Raw genomic sequence first — 21,235 nt, forward strand, 5'->3', positions numbered from 1 at the left:
CTTCTGATACTGTAATGGAGTATGCTCAGGAAATGATGGATTTTGCTGTAGCAAGGAGCTGTAGTCAATGAAAGTTTATCGTGTCTAAGTTTGTTTTTCTTTCACTGAAAGGTGTAGATAGATATGGCACAAACATAGCCATGAAGGACAAGATGATAAAGGTAAGTTCCACTTCAAACAAATTAGGGTAGAAAAAGCACTCGGCTACATAGTTTCAGAAGTTTTAGATGGATTGAATAATGCCAGAAAGAGACTTTACAGTGATTTAGTAATAACTGTGGATCTAGAATAATATGATGTATATGAGGGAATGACATTATTTTATAAAATGTGGAAATAAAATTTTACATAGGAAAAACGAAAAGGAAAAAAACAAAATTCTTTTTACAGTTGCCAAGCATCCCTCGGGATGGAAACCAGGTTGGCTGAGAGAAAGCAGATTGTTTGGAAGAATATCTCAGTTGCAACAAATGGGCAACTTGTGTAGAAATATGTCGTCTTACATTGTTGTGATTTTTTTTTTTTTTTTTTTAATTTTTTTTTCTTAAATTATTTTTCTTTATGGAGTGAAGAATGTAAATACCACAGGCTTATTAACCAGCTTTCAGCTTTTAAAACAGGTGAGCGTCGTTCTCTGGATACCTTCTAATGGAGCTCTAAAACTATTAATCCATAACTGGTGGCAGATTGCTACTTTCTTTGTGTTGTGGTATCCTTCTTTTGCTGCCTCCTCATTACTGCCTGTTAGCGGTCAGACTAATGGGACGACTTTGTTCATTCTGACTGTGGCGCCCTGAATGATTTTGCAGAGGACTCTTCATAAGAAGCCACTCAAAAGGCATAGCTGTGGTGGGCCAGCTGGGCATTGAATGCTGCTGTTGCAGCTACAGACACTGCCACGGTGTCTGAGCTGCTCCTCAGGTGACAAGGGACAACAGGAGGAAGCCAAGGATCTTGTTCAGGATCATGGGAGGCTGTGATGTGTCCCAAGCTCTGAGGCCTGACTTGAATTGCTTGTGCTCTTGATCCAGACCAGAGTGCACACTTTGAGTAGCTGTTTTCTGTGATGCTGAGTTGAATTTATTGGTTCTGCTATAAAATGAAACAAATTCAGTCTTTGATTAGTTGTGGGAATGGGGGATACTTCTCTTACAGTGAAGTTCCTCAATAGCTGTGCTGAAGCAGTTTTGGGGAAACTTTAATTTCAAAGAGTAATGCATTTTGATGGAAAATGAGCGAGGTATGATGAATTAGAAACTGGGGTTTGATTTATGTTAACATTTTTGGGCATGACCGACTTTCGTTTTTTCCTTGGTGGAAATTAGCAGTGCTTGTTTCAGTTGCGGGGCAAGAAGCAGCGTATTTTCTTAGGTGTGTGTTATATTACTGGGCCACACTTACCACTTGTAACCGTACAGCTTTGTAGATAAACATGTAAGGTCAGAAGAAATGCAACAAACCACTTTTATTGCCCACTCTGTGGCCTGTCTGTAGTAGTGGTGGAAATGCATTGTATACGAAGTAGTGAAACTGTTGTGTATGGCCCTGCATCTTTTGTATTTGATTTCAGGTGCTGGGTATACTACACTACATGGTTCTGCCTCCATGCAATCTGTGAATTTATTGCTGCTAAATCTGCTTCTTGCTATAGACTTGTGCTCAAGAAATTAACTCTGTGTTATGTCATTACTCTGAGAGATAAAACCGTAGCTGAAGACATTCTATGTTTGTATCAGTATATTAGAAAGATAATACATGCCCATTTCACTCAGTGTGTTGATTCTAAAGATAATTATAAATGCTCTTTCCACAAGAAATGTGTGAGAAATGTGCTTATCCTATAGATGCAAATATATTTTCTTTGTGAGTCCAGGTACCCAACTCTTATTTGCCAAAGTTACTACCTCTTCACATACATTCTGCCAGTAAAGAGACTCTGTAGTACTCAGAATACAGGCATGATGTTAAGCATCAAGCCCAACAGCTGCTGGACTTCTGTGCTGGTTTACTCATTTTGTACTTATTTTCAAAGTTTTCATTCTGATTGATAGGAGGCTGCTGTGAAAAAAAACCCCAAACTGTATCAGTAGAGTCAAGGATTCCTACCAGTGGCCTTAAATTTTGTGCTTACAACTGATTTGCCAGCATTGCTGACAGCTAAGGTCAAAGCATTTACTACTTCTCTGCCACATTTTGGCAACCTGGTCTTCTGTTAACTTGTGGAAATTTGTGAATTTATTTTGGAGTGCACCGCAGGGGGATGGGAAGCTCTATCTGCAGGCTGGATCCTTTCTTGTTGGAGAGATTGCAAGGGTATTAATAAGTGCTCTCTATTTGTAGGCATGAAGAGAAGAGTGAAGGGTATGGCTCCCACAGTCTTTTTTCACCTTCAGTTCCCTACATGTGTAATGCTGACCCCATCTTCAACGTAGATAGAAGATATATAATACGTTATTTGAACTACAGCTCCCTGACAAAGAAGTGAATGAGACTTATTTGACAGAGGTAATAGTGAAGCACCATGTTTAAATAGCAGCACTGTCACTGAAAGAAGCAGTCCCAGCCTCCAGCACTTGCATCCTACTCCATGGGCTGTGCTTGTGTTTCTGCAGGTGTGTAATGAACTGGACTGGAGGACTGATCATAGCTAAAACTAATGGTTTTTATTAGCTTTACATTTTATGTCTCCACTAAAGATAGAACTCACCACCATTAGGTGGATCATATATTGTGTCATGAATCAGACTGGAGAACTGAACAGCTCTGTTATCCCCAAAAAAGCGGTCCAGGAGTGTAGGGAGTAGAAGCAGGACAGGGACAGGACAGCTTTTGGCTTCAGAGCTGGCTTATGCTATCTTACTGCTTGTCAAGTTAGAGCCTTTAGGGCAGGCTAAGTAAAATGCAAGAGGAGGAGGACGTATCTCCAGAAATAGACCACTATTGTCAATATTTCTCCTACTGGGGACATATATGCATCTTTCAAATGTGATTTTGCAGTCTGGATAGTTTCCAGTCCAGATAGCATCAGTTAGTTACTGATGCTGAAGATAACATGTCTTAATTGTGATGTTGCTTTTATCTTTCTCCTGTGATCCTTTCTGAAGTAGGTGCTGCCTTGTGTAGCTTTCGTTTGTGTGACCCAGCAGAGCATGCTGCATGTCAGGCTGTTGCTAAAAGTTGCATGGGACTTTCAGTGAGTGTGTTTGATAAGTGATTTTAGCAAGGTAGCTCCATCTGGATGCATAATACCAGTTGACTACAGATTCAAGGTGCTGGTTAAATTTAAGTCCAGAGTTGGTGCTGTAAATTGTTTATATGATCAGTTACTCTGAGATTTTTGACTGGTGGCAAAATATCTCTAAAAGAGAAGGTAGCTTCTCCACCAGTAGCCTTTAGGAAGAGCACATGTCTATGGCCAGTACTATAATATTTTTTTGTTTGTTTTTTTAAATGGCAGGGTGATTGTTGTTGCTTCTGTGTCATTTGCAGAGTTCAGGAAGTTTTTGTTAGTAGTTTTCAAGCTTTTGATATGTGTGTTAGGTGCTGGCAAACAGCAGCAATAAATATTTCTACATGAATTCCTTGGGACTGTGTTTTGGCTAGGGTAATCAAATGTTACATCCCAAGATAAAGATCCGATTTTAAGATTTGCTAATGTAGACCCATGCATTTGTTCAGGGACTTGTTACACTCTGTGAGGCTCTGTGCAAGTACAGAAATCTGTCCTAGTGGATTTTGACAAGGGATTAAAGGATCCATGTTTGCTTTGCTTGGAAGTTGTTCAGATAGGAGAGTTAAGAGTTGAAAATATAATCTCTACTTTCCCTTGCCCTACCAAAGTAAACTGAAAACCCATAGCAGAATGTGGCACATTGACTCTTCAGATTTTCAGTAATACTTTAAGAGTACCTTAAGCTACAAAAAGATGCTGTCCAATGAAAACTTTGTACAAAACAAAAATTGTATTTGTGGGAGAGGAACAAAAGAATGATGGTTTCAGGATGAGAAAGAAAACTTGCTTAAATGTTCCTATCAAGCTTGCACAGCATGAAATTCAGCTGGCTTTTATAAAGCTAGAAGGATTGAAAGAATTACCTAGAATCTCAAGCATAAAAACCAAAACAAAACAAATTGGCAGTTTGATTTGATTTTATCTTTCTTTTAAAGGGAAAAATAAGTCTCTCTCCTCTTCCTATAAGTGGAGAAACTAGTTAATGAGAGTAAATCACAAGAATAATGCTTTCTTTGTTAGGCAAACTACAGCAAAATACAAGGGACCTAACACTTCCAGTTGATGCAGCTGGGCTGTGACCATGGGTCTGTAAGTACACAGCTTCTGCTGGTGACGATGCCGAGTTACTGTCCCTGTTGCAGCGCGTTCTAACAGTGTTGTGTCTGCCCTCCACATGAACGTGGTGTAATGGCAGCAGCATTCTCCAAGGACTTCTGTCCGGCATGATACTAGGATGAACCTCACTAGGAAGTGCTGTCACAGCTGTGGAGGGATGGTGCAGGAAGCTGGTGTGGTGTGCTGCCTCGGGTCATAGTCTTCCTTGATGGACAACTAACCTGAGTTGAAACTGTCAGCACCTGGGATTTTTCAGATGTGGAACTTGACTATGGTGGGACATGTTTTTTGTGGTGAGGGCTAATGCTCCACAGGGAACTTTTTTTTTTTTTCTCCCCCAAAGCAGTCCCAAAAGATGCTACCAGAAAACCTTGTGCATTTCAGCTAAAAATGAGCAGGATCCACTGCAGAGTAAAGCTACTCAAAATGGATCCCTCCCCTTTCATCTGTTAGATCACTGCTGTAAGGTAAAGTGTTTTTTATGCTCTCAGGAGGTTAAAATATTTTCAAATTAAAGGGATATCTTTATGCAGATGTTCGAGTAAAATATTTGTTTCTCAAACTAATTCAAAAGTGAAACTGTAAGAGAAGTGAAAATAATTTAATTGAGTTTTTCTGTTCCTAGCTGGCTTACAAGAATGCATGGTTTTGTTTTTTTTTAAGTTTAAAATGATAGTAATATAGTTATAAGCATTCCATACTTGGCTGAGTTACTTTCTTTTTGTGACTGATAGTACCCTGTGAAGCTTATTAGTGTATGAAGTAACTCAAATAGCAATTGGGTATGTAAACATCTGGAAGTTTCTTGGGTAAAGCTGCAAGCAAATTCCGTATAAGCCTAGATGTACTGACAATATCTCAGTCAGCAGTAATACCTCCCATGTTGGTGGAACTCGCTCAAGAAATCTTGTTAGTCAGGGCTAATAAAGGGTTACTAGATTTAAGCTATTTCCTCCCCCTTCAAGGCTGCAAGAAGGCAACCAACTAGCCAGGTCCTGTTTGAAAAAAAAATTATTACATATTCTAACAACACAACTGAGGCCTTCCAGTTTTCATTGTTCATGGTTTATTCAAAATGATCACAGGAATAAGACTGTGGTAGAGGCTTTCTGAATTAAATGCTGGATTTTCACTGAGTGTCTGACTGAGTCTCTGGCAGGTTCCACTAAGCTCTGTGAATTGTGCATCTCCACATGGAAATGTTCACTGCAGGTATGGACGGACGTCAGCTCTCTGGTGGACCTCTAGTGAGACAAGGAATGCAAATTGCTGCGTTGGTGTAGTGGTGGTTAGGCAGAGGAAAAAGAGGTACTTTCCGATAGCTTTCAGAATAAGTGAATATATTTCAAGTATTATCAGCAATTTACACTGTTACTTGTGATTAAATTTCCTGCAGTATGGGTTGACAAATGTACATACATAAAAGCAGATAAATCTTTTGCTCCTGGCAGTTCTGAGAGAGGTATTTCAGCTTGTCCTGCAGATCAGCAGGCTGAGGAATGATAGGAGGGCAGAGCCCTTAGAGAAAAGCATCTTCAGTTGACTGATACTTTACTCAGCTGATTTCTGCTGAGTAATTAAGGTGCCAAGAGAGGCCATCTTGAGATGCTTGGGCTTCAGTCAGTAATGTGTTATTTTTGAGGTGGTCAGCCTCCTTGAATTATACCTGGAAATAAATATGTAAAATTGTGCCATCTCTGGAAGATGAGTATAATATGCTCCCTTTTTGAAGCATCTCTAGGTGGCAGGGGCAGCTACACAGCTAACCAAAGTTCCCAGGTAGTTTGTGTTAAGTCCTTTAGGAAAGACAAATTATAGCTGTCTTCTGGGGTCATAAAAGCCTGATCAATATAATAAGCCTTTTATCAAAAGGAAGTCTGTTAACCCAGGTGTTTGCAGCACTAACAAAGTACAGCCATGCTTTGGCTGATCTGCATATTTAGAAGTAGTAGAAGCTCCAGAAGGAGCTTCACGTTTTAATTTCAGTGCTCAAAGGTAGGTAGATATTTTAAGAGTGGCTGTGGTATTTTGCAATTTCTTTTCTTCCTATTCCAGTCTGCCACTATTTTTCTTCTGCATGGCTACTTTGCAAACCAGCCTACTGTGTGGTGTTTGTTTTTATCTTGCATGTACCTGCAAAAAGTATGTATAGATACATACGTGCATAAACGTATATAGAATCATAGAATAGTTAGGGTTGAAAGGGACCTTTAAAGGTCATCTAGTCCACCCTCCCTGCAAAGGAGCAGGGACATCTCCAACCAGATCAGGTTGCTCAGAGCCCCGTCCAGCCTGGTCTTGAATATTTCCAAGGATTGGGCATCCACCCCCTCTCTGGGCAACCTGTTCCAATTTTCTAACACCCTCTTTGTAAAAAAAAAAATTCCTGATGTCTAGTCTGAATCTACCTCCCTCTGTTTTAAAACCATTATCCCTTTTCTATCACAACAGGCCCTGCTAAAGAGTTTCTCCCCATATTTCCTGTAGGCCCCCTTTAGGTAGTGGAAGGCTGCTGTAAGGGCTCCCCAGAGCCTCCTCCTTTCCAGACTGAACAGCCTCAACTCTTTCAGCCTGTCTTCATAGGAGAGGTGCTCCAGCCCTCTGATAATTTTCGTGGCCCTCCTCTGGACCCACTCTAACAGATCCATATCCTTCTTATGTTGAGGGCTCCAGAACTGGACACAGTACTCCAGGTGGGGTCTCACCAGAGCAGAGTAGAGGGGCAGAATCACCTCCCTCACCCTGATGGCCATGCTTCTTTTGATGCAGCCCAGGTCGGCTCAAAGTGTGTGTGTGTATATATATATATGTAATAGGAAAAGTATATGAATCTTTCTTGTACTAGTGGGACGAAGTGAGCTTGAGTGACTGTTGATGCTTCTCGTTCACTCTTTGCAGTTCACTGAAATCAGGGTGTGAGATAGGGCAATATGACTTGGCCTAGTACAGTATACATCAGTGGGTCTCTACTACTCATTTAATCAGTGAATTTTTTGGCTGTTTTAGACCAGCAGTGAACCTGTGCTTTCATTTCTCTTTCCAAAGAGGACCTTTCATGTAAAATATGTAAATAAAATTAAGAAATAAAATTAGAATGGGGTACATCTATGTTAATGTCTTGAGTGGCCTTACCCTTCATATGATGTTGGCCCGTTAAGACTGCAGAATATCAATATTTTTATTGATGATACAAATTAAGCCCATTTAAAAACTCAAAAAGTAGATCTAGGATGTGCTTGTGCGAACCTTGGAGAGCTGCAGAACTGTTTTTTAACTTCCAGATACCTCTGTGACTGGGCCCCTGAGCAGTTGAGTGGCAAGAAACAGCTCTTTGTGATTGGACTGACCTAACAGGGTAAGGTGTCCCACACCTTACAGAAATAAATGTGCTTTAGAGCCAGTCTTTCTCCAGATCCTCCATGTAAGGCAGATCTGACCAACATTTAACTTGCTAGATCTGTGGACCCCGTAGTCCCTCATGTCTGGAGGGAGAGCTACTGCTGCCAAGATTAAGTTACAAGATGTTAAAGTGCATAGGTAGTGTGTGTGTGCGAGAAAATTGGGGAGGGGAATATTTAACAGCTGATACTCACTGCATTAGATTCACCTCTGAGCAGCAGTGCAAGCATTTAAAAAGAGAAGATGTAAATAGCAATCTCTACTCTGTGTAAGAAGAGTAGCAACACTTTCTTCCAGAGCCTGGGAGTAGTGTTGCAGCAAAGTGATTTCCAGAAACAAACTTCAGACAATCTTACTCTTTGGACAGGTGCTTGCAGTTCAGTCAGTCAACACGTGCCACAAATTAACACAGAGTAACAAAAGTTGATTGGAATCTGAGTTTGTTTCAAACTAAGGTATTTATGTGAAAAATCAGTACTGATTTTTCACTTTAAAAATTCTAATATAGTTGAAGTGACCATTCATCTGAGGGATGAATATTTGAGGTTTTCAAATAAAATTATACTGCTTTAAATTTCTGGAGCTTACCTGACTGGAGGTGTTGAACAGAGAACTGATAAAACATTACAAATTTTTATGAAGCTTAATAAGATTTTTATAGATATGAATACTGTTTGTCGAAGTGTTATTTTAAATCATACTTTGAATACCTGTTTAACATATTACAGTTCTTACTGAATTTTGCGTGTTATTAGACAGATGGTTCTTCTGTGACTGAGATACCTTGCCTAAATACTTGGGTGATTTGTCCAAAACCTATGCACCAAGTTTGTGATTGAGGAGGGATGGAAACAGAGCAAGATCAGTTAGCTTGCTGTGCTTCTGCTTTGCTCTTCAATCAGTGGGCAAGACTTCACTTGAACTGGTGCTTCATATGTGTAGTGATGTTATTCAGAAAATCTCTTTGCCTGCCCCTGAAGAGGAACAGTGAGCTACATCTGGGTTAGAAACAACACAGCTACGTCTACTCCCAGTCATGTTTAAGAACAGAACTTCAGTTTGGCCTTGACATGAGCCAAAAGTGGGAAACTAATGCTCAGGGTGTGATAGGGAACATGAATATGGAACATCATGAACATGGCTGCTAGGACCATATCACAGTTCAGATACTGGACCTTCAGCTGAAGCCTCGCCAGCAGACTCTTGTCAGTGCCGCATGTGCTTTAAGTGTTCAAAAATCTTGTGTCTTGCCCTAACAGCTGGACTGCAGAAGCTGGTGAGGCTGCAGGAATTATCTGTGGCCACTAGATGACTCCTTCAGCCTGCTGGTGGGTAAACTGGGAGCTGAAAAAAGCTGTGGAGTTGAAGAGCTGGTACAGGAAGGAGAGGGCTGTTCTTGGTCTATATTGAATGAGATGCACCAAAATAAACAGGTCTATGTATCTCACAACTGAAGGAACTGTTAACATGGTTTTTAGTCTGAGTTGAAGTAGTTACAGGATAATATACCTCTACAAATCACTAATTTGTGAGGTTTGTTGATATGTACTTTGAAAGCATTTGCAAAATGAAGAGTCCAGACCTCCTTAACGACGGAGTGGTTTTGCTGAGGCAGTGCACATGTGAAGAAGCTAATTTTACAAGTTGTACTACTTCTTGACTAGCTTACAAGTGATACCTGGGTTTATGTTGAGCAAACATAGATTACAAATCTTATTTTGCAAGCTTTCAAAAAAAGAAAACCTACAGAAAACACCACTCAAACCAGCAGCAACATAATGCTATCTTTGCCTCTTCTTTACCTCTTGTAGATGGATGGATGAATCCTGTTAGGGTGGAAAAAATTTGAACAGACTATATTGAAATTAAAGCTCAGGCAGAATTTTCACAAACTCCCTGTAGATTTCACTGCATACTCAGAGGATCCACTCACCCTATGGTGCTCAGGCTGAAATAATCTTCCTGTCATTTGGAGACAGCGTAAACGATGCTTCAGTTTCATAAACATGTATTTGCCAATGTCTGTACTAAGCATGTAGTCACTTTATCAAGGTCATTAGATTACGAGGTGGTACCGTTGTTATTCCATGTGTTTCTCTGACATCCATTTTTATTTCTGGGGTGTAAAATGATTCATTAGTTGCATTAAATATGGCCAGTTCCTGGTGCAAAGATTATGCTAGATAAAACAATAGTGCACATGGCTTATGATACTTACTTTTTCAAAATTGTCTTTGTCAGCCAGGAATCCCATAGAGATGAGCCGTGACCCTGAACTATGGCTTGATCTGTGAAGATTTTATTTTCTTCTTTGAAGTTTTAGTACTTCAATGTTCATTGTAAGCATAGTGCTAGTCCTGTTCTTAATACACATTAAGAATGTGTATCTACTTTTAAGTAAGGGTCAGGTGTACTAGCCTTTCCAATTCTATCATATTTGGAAATTTTCTTCAGCTGAAGTTCTCTAAGTTTAGAAGGTATGGTATAGCAATTTCATACTGGTGTAAAGGAAAACTTTGTGACCCATAATTTAAAACTAAACTAATGATTTGTAAATGAAGTGTGATAAACTTTTCTCTTTTAAATGTCAGACCTGTTAAGACTAAAACCCCTTCTGAATTAGCTTCCAAAAATGCAATTATGGATTATGTTCTGACTTTGCAAGCCAGGACTAGAATTTGCTTGACCCAAACCTATGTTTGAGGATTGTGTTTACCCAGCAGCATGCTGGCGTTTTGTTCTTTGAATGTGTCACAAAAGACATCACATAAAAGCAGCTGTTTTATGGGATTTTCAGTTGCTTTCTATTTATGCATGTTGGATGTGTATGTAACACATACAGTTCTTCATATGTATGCAGACGTCCCCTGTTTCTCGCTCTCTCGCTTTCAAAATATGCATGCCTTGACATACATGCATAGGCATCCTTCCCTTCTTCCCTGCCTTCTTTTCTGCCCCAAGACCCCATACTTTGGGATTAAAGTTTAGAAGTCATGCTGTAGCAATTTCATACTGATCTAAGGGATGTGTCTACAGGAATGGTCTACATGACCCATAATTTAAAACTGGACTAATGATTTGTGAATTAAGTATGATAAAACTGATGAGAAATATTGAAATAAGGAAACTGATTTTTTTTTTTGCATTTGCTTAAGTAATTTCCATCCTTCTTGCTGTTACTTCATTATTTTATTTGTTACACTGTGTTTTGTTCAACTTGCTTTCTGAGATTTCCATGTTTTTATCTATTTACTTAAAAGCCATAGTTCTAAGGAGATCCCTTGCCTTGCTCGATTGAAAGGTCAAGGAGGAAGGTTCAAGGGCAAGGCTAGGGAGGAAGCTGATCACCACTTACTTAAACTTACATGGTTTGACTGAATTCAGTGCTTTAATTTCTTACATACAGCAAGAGAAATAAAATTAGTAGTAGTAATTATGCTGCAACGTGTTAATATCAGACTGGTAAAATTAAAAAATATTGAAGGAAAGAAAAAAAACACTAATCCTGTAGTACCCATTAACTTCTCACTGTTAAAAGTGGTTTATTGTTGGATTTATGCTACTTTTCCTGCTGCTGTCAGTGATGGTTGTAGATATGAATAGAAGACAGCATGTAGCATGGATCAAAGTGAGGTGAATGAGCTGAATTGGAAATTCACCATGCTTGAGTTAATCTGGCAGTGGAAATGACATGAGCGGCTTAATTTTATTTAGAACTATGCAAAGGGAGAGGCATTCATGTGTGTGTGCATGCATGCCGGTCCTATCTCCCCCGGCCTCTGCCAGGTCCCTCTTCTCATTCTCCTGGGCCCTGAGTGACGCGCTGGGATGTGTGGGGGTTATCAGCTGTGAGGGCATCTGGCATTTCAGGAATTAGCTGGGCTCCTGCAGCAGTCGGGAGCACAAGTGACAGTGTTGTATTTTACGTTCAACTTCCTCTCTCGAGTGGCTGAATTGAATCGAACAGCAGTGCTGACAATGGCAGGGAAAAGGCTGAACGAAGTGCTGTGGTCCCTCTGCAGACCTCTAGCTTGCAGGCCTCTGTGCTTGCCTGCTTGGTGCTTCCTTGTTCATTGACTGTCGTGTGGTGACTGAATAGCCAGTTCTTTTGATATTGCTTTGTTCCAACCCTTAGGATAGGAAATTTTCAGAATGATCAGTTGGCGTACTGTGTTGTGTCTTGTGCAGAGACCCAGGGAAGGGAGTATTGAGAATGGTTGGGCTGAAACAGATAATGAGGGTTGCCTTGTATTTGTTTAGGGGAAGGAAAAAACAAAAAAAAACCCCACAAAAAAAACCCACACACACAAAAAAAACCCCACACAAACCAATTCTTTCAGAGTCTGAGAAACTTTTTTGAATTAATGGGAGAATTTTGTTTGAGACAAGGTTGTACAACAGTTTTACTTACACAAGTTACTGGATTTAGGATTAAGAAGTAAAGCTTTCAGGTATTTCTTACCCACTTCCAACAGTTTTCCCCTCAAGTACAAGCATTTGATTGTGAAGTAAGATTTAATTGTAAACTTGAAATCCTGTTGAGGACTGTTTGCAGGTGTCTTTGAAGAAGTTTGCCTTATTCAGTTATGTCTTGGATTAGATGACTGTAAGCTGAATGTATCTTAAAACAAGAGCTTCTAAAACTTTTATTTGGTCTTGCAAAAACCCAGGATATTTTAATGCCTTAACCTTGTGTTTGGCAAAGGTCTGTGCCAGTATTACTATGGACTGAAGTGCAGGTAACATTGCAGTAGTTGCAGTAGTGCGTTCGTGAAGTTTCTGACAACTGGAGTCTTTCCCAGCATTGGTTTTAGAAGTCAGTTTCATTTCCTAGTGCTAGTATTGACACAGTTCTGAGACGGGTGTATTTAGCGTTTGTTCTGAAGAGGGTATGTTCTTTGATGTACATCCAGAAAATTGTTTTGGTGGGGGTGGGATTTCTATTGTACATGGGCACGGGGGTTCCCTCTAGGATTTAATTTCCTCATCCTCCCAAAGCTGCTTTAAGATGAATGCTTTTTGTATTGCTGAGAATTGGATTTGGCATAAAAGCCTGTTCCAGTGCATTGTATAACAACTGCCTAGGCCACCCTATGGTGCACGAGAAGGCCTCCCCAACCTGGGTGACCAAATTCCTACCATCTTCTTTACCCTTCCTGGCCTTCGGAACAGGAAACCTGCAGGGAAAGAGTGCTGTAATACTTAAATAGCAGATGTTAGCACTAATACCTCATTTAGGATGATATTGGTGCTAATTTCACTGGTTTATTGAGAGTCCTTTGAAGTCACTCATAATCTCGGTTTGGCTCCTTTCCAGCCTAGTATTTCCAGGTAATTTGCAGCTAAATAATCTGTTTATGGGTTGTGCTAATGCATCATGCTGAACAAGATGACATAATAGGACGAGGGGTAATGGTTTTAAAATAGAGGGAGGTAGATTAGATTAGACATCAGGAAAAAATGTTTTACAGTGAGGGTGGTGAAACTTTTGGAATGGGTTGCCCAGAGAGATGGTGGATGCCCCATCCCTGGAAACATCCAAGGCCAGGCTGGATGAGGCTCTGAGCAACCTGATCTGGTTGGGGATGTCCCTGCTCCTTGCAGGGGGCTTGGACTAGATAACCTTTAGAGGTTCCTTCCAACCCAAACTATTCTATGATTCACTTTTTGCATGTGCAGTATGGAGGATAAAGAATCTGTGTTTGTTTAATAAAGCTTGGTTGCCTAAGTGGGGTTGCAGCAGAAGCTCCACATAGGGACCTCAGAGTAACACCTCACACTGACCAAGCCAGCAGCCAACAGTCTTTCTCAAGCAGTTGAAAGTTGCAGGTTGAGTGTCTGAAGAGATGGACTGTTTGTAGCAGGGCTTTTACAGCCTGAGATGGGCTGCAGCAGATCCTATGTGGAAGTGGAGTCCTGATGGTAACTAGTTGATACATATTCTGAATTTCTAAATAATTTCTGTTACTCCCTCTCAAATGTAAAGGAGCAGCAAAACAGACTTCAAGTGAAGTAATCGGCATTTATTTGAATAAAATAGCCATTACATCTCTGTAATTTACAGGTTATCTCAATGTGTCTCATGGTATGTTTCTGCATCAAGCACTTTCTTTAAAGTTGAAAGAAGCCTGTAACACCTCGGTTTGGGACAGAATACAGGGCAAGTTCCATAGATGTGATTGCAGAAACCTAGTAAGTGGTACTCTTAAAAAAAAAAAAAAAAAACAACAAAAAAGAACACACACGAAAAAAAACCACAAACAAAAAACCAGAAAACCAACCCTAGATTGAATATGCATAATTTTGTGTATACAGTAATTTTGCAGTCATCTGCAGTGTTCTGCTGTTGACTATCTGTACCACTAGAATGGTTAATAAATACTGAATACAGTGTTCTGTACACTATATTGTTGTATTATTTTTTTCACAACAACTGAATCTTACTGCAAATCCTTTACAAATCTGTTAACAATACATTCATTATTATAAAAGAAACAACTAAATTATATGCTATGCTGGAGACTCAAAGTATGCTTTTTTTTTTTTTTTTTTTTTTTTTGTCTAATAGACATGTGCATATACAGTTGAGGAATAGTAAGGAAATCCAGATGGAAGCTTGAAAAATTGTCTTGATGCCAACTTTCCTTACTCCTGTATGCGCAGAAGGACTGGAACTGGAGGTTTGAGGGTTTTGCTTAGAAGACATAAAAATTAGTGATCCCCATGTTCATTTGTTTTATAGAAAACGGGCATTTTTTTATTTAAAAATGTTTAAATAGTAACTAGATATTTCTTTCCTGCCACCCCCACAAAAACTGTTTTAGCTGACCACTCTGATAAGGTCTATAACTGCAAAATTACATAGCGTTGGGGAATGAAGGAACATACCATGCTGTTCAGCAAATACAGTCTACAAATACAGGTTAATGGTTAACTACATTTAAGTCTGGAAATGATTGTGTAGTAATTACAGTTAATTATGAGATGATACAAGTGCATTACCATGCAGTGTCCTCCGAACACACTGTAATTTCAAAATGTGCTGTTAGGAAAGGGATTTGAGTATTACCACGTCACCTTAAGACAAAAATACCATTCTTCACTATAAAATCACCAAAGAGCCTTCATGGCTAAGTCTGGTGTTAACATGCAGGCTCATCTCCTTCAGTGAGAGTTTCATGTATGTACCTCTAAAGAACAATTAATCGGTTCCCACTTTAAGTGCAGTGGTAAAAACTTGTCGAGCTGTGCAGTTTGCTGCCAGTGCTTGGCCCTGGAGCAGCATGTAGAGCCAAGGTAGTTTCTCCTGATGCATTTTTGCAAATGCTCGGGAGCTCGTCCCTGTTTGAGTTGCCTTTAGGCAACTCCCAGCGTGCTGTGTTTTGGCTTCTGCATATCTCTTGGCTAGGCACCAAGGCAGGATATTTAAGAGTGTGCTGTGCTCCCCTATGACTCTCCTCCTCTTCTGGGGCAGCCTCTGTGAAATCAGGATTTTTATAGCAAGTTTTCCCTGCCTTTTTGCTCTCAAGTAAGAGGCTATGGCAGAACAGGGAATTGGCTCTTCTGATTTTTATTTCTGGTTTTTTTTTTACAGACAAAATGAATCTGTTCTTTATCTCATGGTCTTTATCCTTTTTATAATACTACTAATTTTGTTATTATTGGTTTACACTTTCTGCTGGAAGTCAAATTCTGAAAAAAAAAAAAACTTCAGCTTGCATGACAGGGACTTCTGTGTGCAGCCCATCAAACCAAAGTTTCACAAGGTCCATAGGAGCACTGCAAAGAGTGAGGGCTCAAAGGCCATGGTTCTTGAGTCTTGATCTTGAGAATATTTACACTTGGGCATAACTTCTCCACCAAAACTCGCTCCTGTTGACCTCAGGGGTTACTTCTCTATTTGAAATGAAACACAAATGTAAGCGCACCCGAGTTGGTGACCACCGGAGGGGGAGGGAGGGTAGAAATGCACTGCTGCAAAAGGTGGAGTTAATTTTCCTGCCCCCAGGGTGTGGGCTGGCTGTCCAGGTAGTCTGCCTGGCCTCCAGCTGCTGCTCCAGGAGGGTGGCCGTCCTGTGGGGATCCGCTGGCCATGTCTGCCAGCCCCTGGGGAAGTCTTGGGTGCTCCAGCGCTTCTCACGTGGCACTGCAGGCCCAGTTTTAGGCAACAGCAACCCATCCTGAGTAGCTTGACTCTATTTCAGAGTAATGAAACCTTTACTGAGCCAGGCAAAAGTGAGATAAGGGTACTGCCTCAAAGACTTTAAAAAGTAGCTTTTCTGAAGCTCGTAATAAAAATGCAATAATAAATGCAAGCGTTGTCAGGGTCATGACCAGCTGCTGCAGCAGTGTCCCAAGGCAGTCATGATTATCCTCAGTGGTTTTCTTTTAATACACTGGGGATGTTCACGGTGTTGGAAGACGTGCTAAGGAAGAGGTGCAGGAGTGGCGGCTGACAGCGGTTGAGTTGGACTGTGTGTGGTATTGATGGAGGGGAAAAAAAGCGTTGTCCTTCAGCCCACTCGGGTTGCTTCAGTTTTGTCAGCCTTAGTTAATAATGTTTCTTAAACAGCTCTGTGGTAGCTCCCCTTTTATAAGGAGGGGAGAAAGTACTTATATAGATGCTTTCTGTAATTATGTGTTAAAATAAATACTTGTATGTCTTGAGTGATTGCACAAAGCAATTAAGGAACTAAGAAGTCAGCATTTCTTTAAAAAAGTTACATGTTTTTTTTTTTGTCCTTTGTAAGTTTGAATTGTTTGTCCAAGTAACTGACCACTCTCTGTTATAGTGAAACCAATTTTCAATAACTAACTACTGTTTAATTTATTTACATCATAAAAGACTACTCCTGGAGTAAATTTAAAACCACTTTCTACTGAATAGTGCTGAAACAAATAAATGAATAATAATCCCTGTTTGACAGCTAACGCTCTTTATTACTGCATTACTGGGACTCCTCAGAGAGGAGTTTACTGGTGTTGTCCTTTGTTTTACAGAAGGCGTGGGGTGGAGGTCGTGGGGCGCCGGCTAGATGCTGGAATAGAGCTCTTTCAAAACCTTCACCACTGTGTGCAGTTTTGCATGGCCTCCTGTTGGTTTTTTTTTTGTTGTTGTTTTTTTTTTTGTTGTTGTTGTTTTGGTTTTTGTTTTTTGGTTTTTTTTTCAGAAAAAGGCAATTATGACCCACAGCACTAAAGATTAAAAAAAAAAAAAAACAAACAACTTCCCTAATTCAGATCCAGAATTTGGGGAAAATGATGGAGTGGTGCCTACTGAGAGAGTATGCTTCCCTGAAGATTCCTTTGTAGGAAGATTTTCTTCATACAGCTGGCTCCACAAAGGGGTGGGCACTGTCACTGACCAGCATCCGAACAGGTCCATTTTCATGTATTTAAATAAAAAAAAACCTTTGCAAAAGCCTTGAGATACCATCTAGGCCTATGGGCTACCTGGCTTCTTGGCAGTAAGATGATGCTTCCATCCCAGCACACCTTCTTTTTTTTGTGCCCCAATTTATGCAAGGCCTGCCTTAGAAGTTGAGCCGTTACCTGTTCTCCTTAATTTCCGTGGACCTGAAGAGGAAGGAAAGGACTGAAAATGTAACTGAAGGCATACTTGGATGGAAGTTATCAAAAATTACAGTGCATCACAAAGCTATACATTTATAGCAAGTTTATGTAATCTGTGTGTAAAACTTGGTACCATGATGTAGTTTTAATGTTGTATTCTTGAGATCAAACAGCAAAAGCAACTAGGATTATTTTTTACCTTTAAAAAAAACCAGCTTTGTTCTAAAACTCTTGTAAGTCTCTTTTTAAATGCATATTTGTGGACTTGTAATCATATTTAGAATATCTTTATTACCTTAATTTAAATGCAGTGCCTCCCATTTTAAGATAAAATCAGCCTGGAGAGGGGCTGTGAAGAAGACAGCTTCACTGTGAGAGTCCCTGCATCCCTTCAAATTAGTTTGGATCAGAAATCTTACTTGAGTGTTGCTCTTCAGTGAGACCATTGGCTCTGTCAGAGCGGATACACTGGAAATGTATATGGATACAAACACGCTAGATATGTTTGTAAAAGACTAGTTTTCTTTTCCTGTCATTTACCTTGATTGTAACCTTTTTGTATGTGGGTTAATCCTGCTGCTCTCAGTGTGTACAGCTACTGGCTTTAATGGACAGCCTCATACAAGGTATGCACACAGTCTTCTAAATATACACAACAATGTGGGTAAATGTAGAGCTCGTGAAAAACAAATCTTGTCTAAACTAACTTGGAAAAATGTTTTTTTCTGCAGTTTATTTGGTACATGTTTCTGTGCTTTTCCAGATTCTCAGAGTGCCTAGCATTTAAGTTTTTCATATTTTTTTCTACTTTAGGGCTTCTGTGGGAAATCTGTCCCATAAAACTTGAAGGTAACTGTTAGGCCAACAGTTCTGAGATTTCTTTTTTTTTTTTTTTTTTTTTTTTTTGTACACCAGACTGCAAAGCTCTTGGCTGATAATAAACAGATATGGATAATAAACAATATGGATAAATATTGAGCAGATAATAAACAATATGGATAAAATAATTTCTTGATGCTAAATTGCAAGTGTGTATAGTTATATATTTTTAATATCTGGGCCTATTATTTAGACCATCTTTTATAATCTGATTGATCACAAGGTATGATGGTAGACGTAGCCCCTCTAGTTGATTTTTGAAACTGACAACTGCAATGTAGGAAAAGGTATTTTAGTGTCAAGGAGTATTTTGCTGCACTATAGTTTTTGATGTGTAGTAGTTTTTGCTTCCAGATTTTGTTGTGTGAGAGAATTTAACATTTTTTTTCATAATTCCCTTTTTCCCCTCATACATTATCATTCAGTATTTAATAGTGTTCTGTAGGATTAAGAAGAATGAATAGTCATCATTTTTCTCTTCACCATACTGTTTTCCAATCTCTTGTAAAAGAGCTCTAATTTTTAAACGCTTAAGTCTGTCAGATGATTTAAAAACAAAACAATGGAGAAGATCTTATTGATTTTATTTCTTTTTTTTCTGTTATGAGGGCATATTCATGCTTTTCCAATTTATTTTCAGCATTAAAAGAGAATTGAATAAGGAGAAGGATCCTGTTGAGCTGAACTTAGCACAAATGAGCCTCGAAAAATAAATTGTACTCCCAAGCACTTAACCATCTAGAGTCACAGTTATTTTGGCTTATTAAATGGCATGATTATAGTTCCAGGTATAGGAGTGCCGCAGCAATTTTGCGCACCTGTTTGTCCATCTGTTCCACCAAAATGCTTCTGCGAAACTAGAAGTGTGCCTCAAGGTGGCTGGTGTGTGGACTGACTGGGGAAGCATGCCAGTAGGAGATAGAAGAGGGTGCTCAGGAATTCCTGGTAAATTCAGCGTTATCATATGAAAAAGGCTTGTCAGGCTGCAGGCTAGTTGTAGGGTTTCTCTGACAAATCTGCTGAATGCAAAAGCTGGAAGAATGATAGGAATGTACATTGTTTGTCCTGCTAAACACAGCGTGGGGTAGTGGAGTTAATTGGGTTCTTCCTGGGGTTTTACTGTGCTTGATAAAGTTAATTTTAGGCCTGATTTTTGCCTTGTCTGGCGGCTCTGTTATCCTGTTGGGCTGAATGTGGGAGAAAGGGAAATGGGTCACATGCACAGAAACTGGTCCTGCAGACAAAACCTGGCGGGTGGCTGCGGTGACGCAGAGCTGAGGCTGCGATCTGTTTATCCGCTTCTCGTTCTGTTGGCTCGGCAGTGGTAATGGGACTGGGAACTAGTCAAACTCTTGCTGTCGTTAAAGTGAGCGCTGACAGGGAGATTATTTGCTGAGTCAGAAAATGTCAGGTTTACATCGCCACTTTTAGGAGTATGTACTCAGAGAAAGGGTATTTATTCCTAATGCAATTTTTGTGCATTTATACTTTCTCCATTTTGTGTAGTAAATAGCTGTTTGGCAGTGCGAAGTTTTGAGTTTGGGACAATCCAGTTAAAATGTATGTATGTGTTTAAAGAAATCCAGATGGTATTCTGAAATGAGTATTGTTTGTAATAACAAAGGGATGCATGTGCATCTATGTTGGAATTCAAATGTCCCCCATTACTACTATTTGCACACTTAATGACATATCAATGTAATGGTTTTTTTTTATTTATTTATTCATTTTTTTTTAAATAACATGTACATTGCTGTTGTGCATAGGAGGACTGGACAATTTAACAAAAAAAAAGGTGTCTTATGGAGTATAAAGTAACAGCATAACAAATTTTGCAGAAAGCTTAAATATCCTTATTTTGCAGTCTCTTGTTTGTTCAGGTTGTATGTATGTGTATATATAAAAATATAAACAACATGTATATAGTAAGTAAACTTATGTATACATACTTTGTATTTTCCATACTAAATAGGAGGCTTGAAAATTCCCCCTCAGGTGCTGAGGTTATAAAAGTGAAATCTGAGCCCTTCCCAGTGTTTTTCCCTAAATATCTTCATGGTTCCATCCAGCTCTGGCCAGGGAGTTTGCTTCATGCCTGACACTTTACTATAGCAGGAGGCCATGAGTTTCTATGTCATTGTTTAGTAGGCACGGGTCCTTTCTCAGCAAATGAAGAGGGTAGTTCCAGCTGCCTAGGTAATTCAATCACAAATGGGTCAAGGTGCAATAATAAATATGACTTGTAAGCTGTATTATAGCTTCATCCTAAATACTGAATGTCAGGTGATACAGTGAGCAGCTGAACTTTCTCGTTCTAGCACAGTGCCAATTCCAAACACTGGGGGAAAAAACCCAAACCGACACAAAAAACAGGCGTCCAAGAGCAATGATTGCTTACCAATGTGTCCTTCTTTTTAATTAAGTTGGATAAGGATGCTTTTTCAACTTTGTGGTTTTTAATTCCCATGTATGTGACTTATATTTTTAAACATTCCTCTGGAGCTGTGGGTTTTGCCATCTGTTCCTCTGAAGGAAAGCAGAAACCACTGGATTTCAAGAATTTGTGACGTGCTAATGGGATAATCATACCATCTAACTTCCCATATTTGTGTGCCTGAGTTGAACATAGAATATGATTTGGAGCTACAAAGGGCTACTTCCCCAAATACCACACAGCAAGCTATAAAGTTGTCAAATCTGGCAGCACGAGTGGAGGTGGTTTTGCTTCCGTTCCCAGGGTGGCCTTCAGCCTTTTCAGCCTTCCAAACGTATTCCATTGCATGAGGAGGATCTTTAAGAGGATCAGGGTTCTTCAGGAACCGTTTCCTCAGTAATCTCCTGGAGGACACCTGAAGAAATTACTCATCCAGTAGTGCTTTAACATTCTTGGACTTAATCTGTAACTTAGGCGTGCCAAATGTTTGTTTTTGCAATATACAGTTATAATTTGTGATGAGATAGTTTCCTTTTCTCCAATTGATTCAATCTCGGATCAGACATACTCCCTTTGAAAACCCAGTTCCTCTGATCATCTTT

General features: G+C 39.7%; 1 protein-coding gene across 13 annotated transcripts in view; it reads left to right on the top strand.

Annotated features, from left to right (window-relative positions):
• Positions 1-21,235, top strand: part of BBX (BBX high mobility group box domain containing) — a 150,911-nt gene that overhangs the window by 33,951 nt on the left and 95,725 nt on the right. Inside the window, exon 4 of one of the 13 annotated variants that reach the window (XM_086762500.1) lies at positions 2,341-2,361. The exons of 11 other annotated variants lie outside the window; for them this stretch is intronic. The gene's annotated coding sequence lies outside the window, so the exon portion shown is untranslated. One more of the 13 variants, XM_086762530.1, reaches the window with a different exon arrangement.

The sequence above is a fragment of the Chlamydotis macqueenii genome, chromosome 1, assembly GCF_036417535.1.
Source record: "Chlamydotis macqueenii isolate bChlMac1 chromosome 1, bChlMac1.mat, whole genome shotgun sequence".
Lineage (NCBI taxonomy): Eukaryota > Metazoa > Chordata > Aves > Otidiformes > Otididae > Chlamydotis > Chlamydotis macqueenii.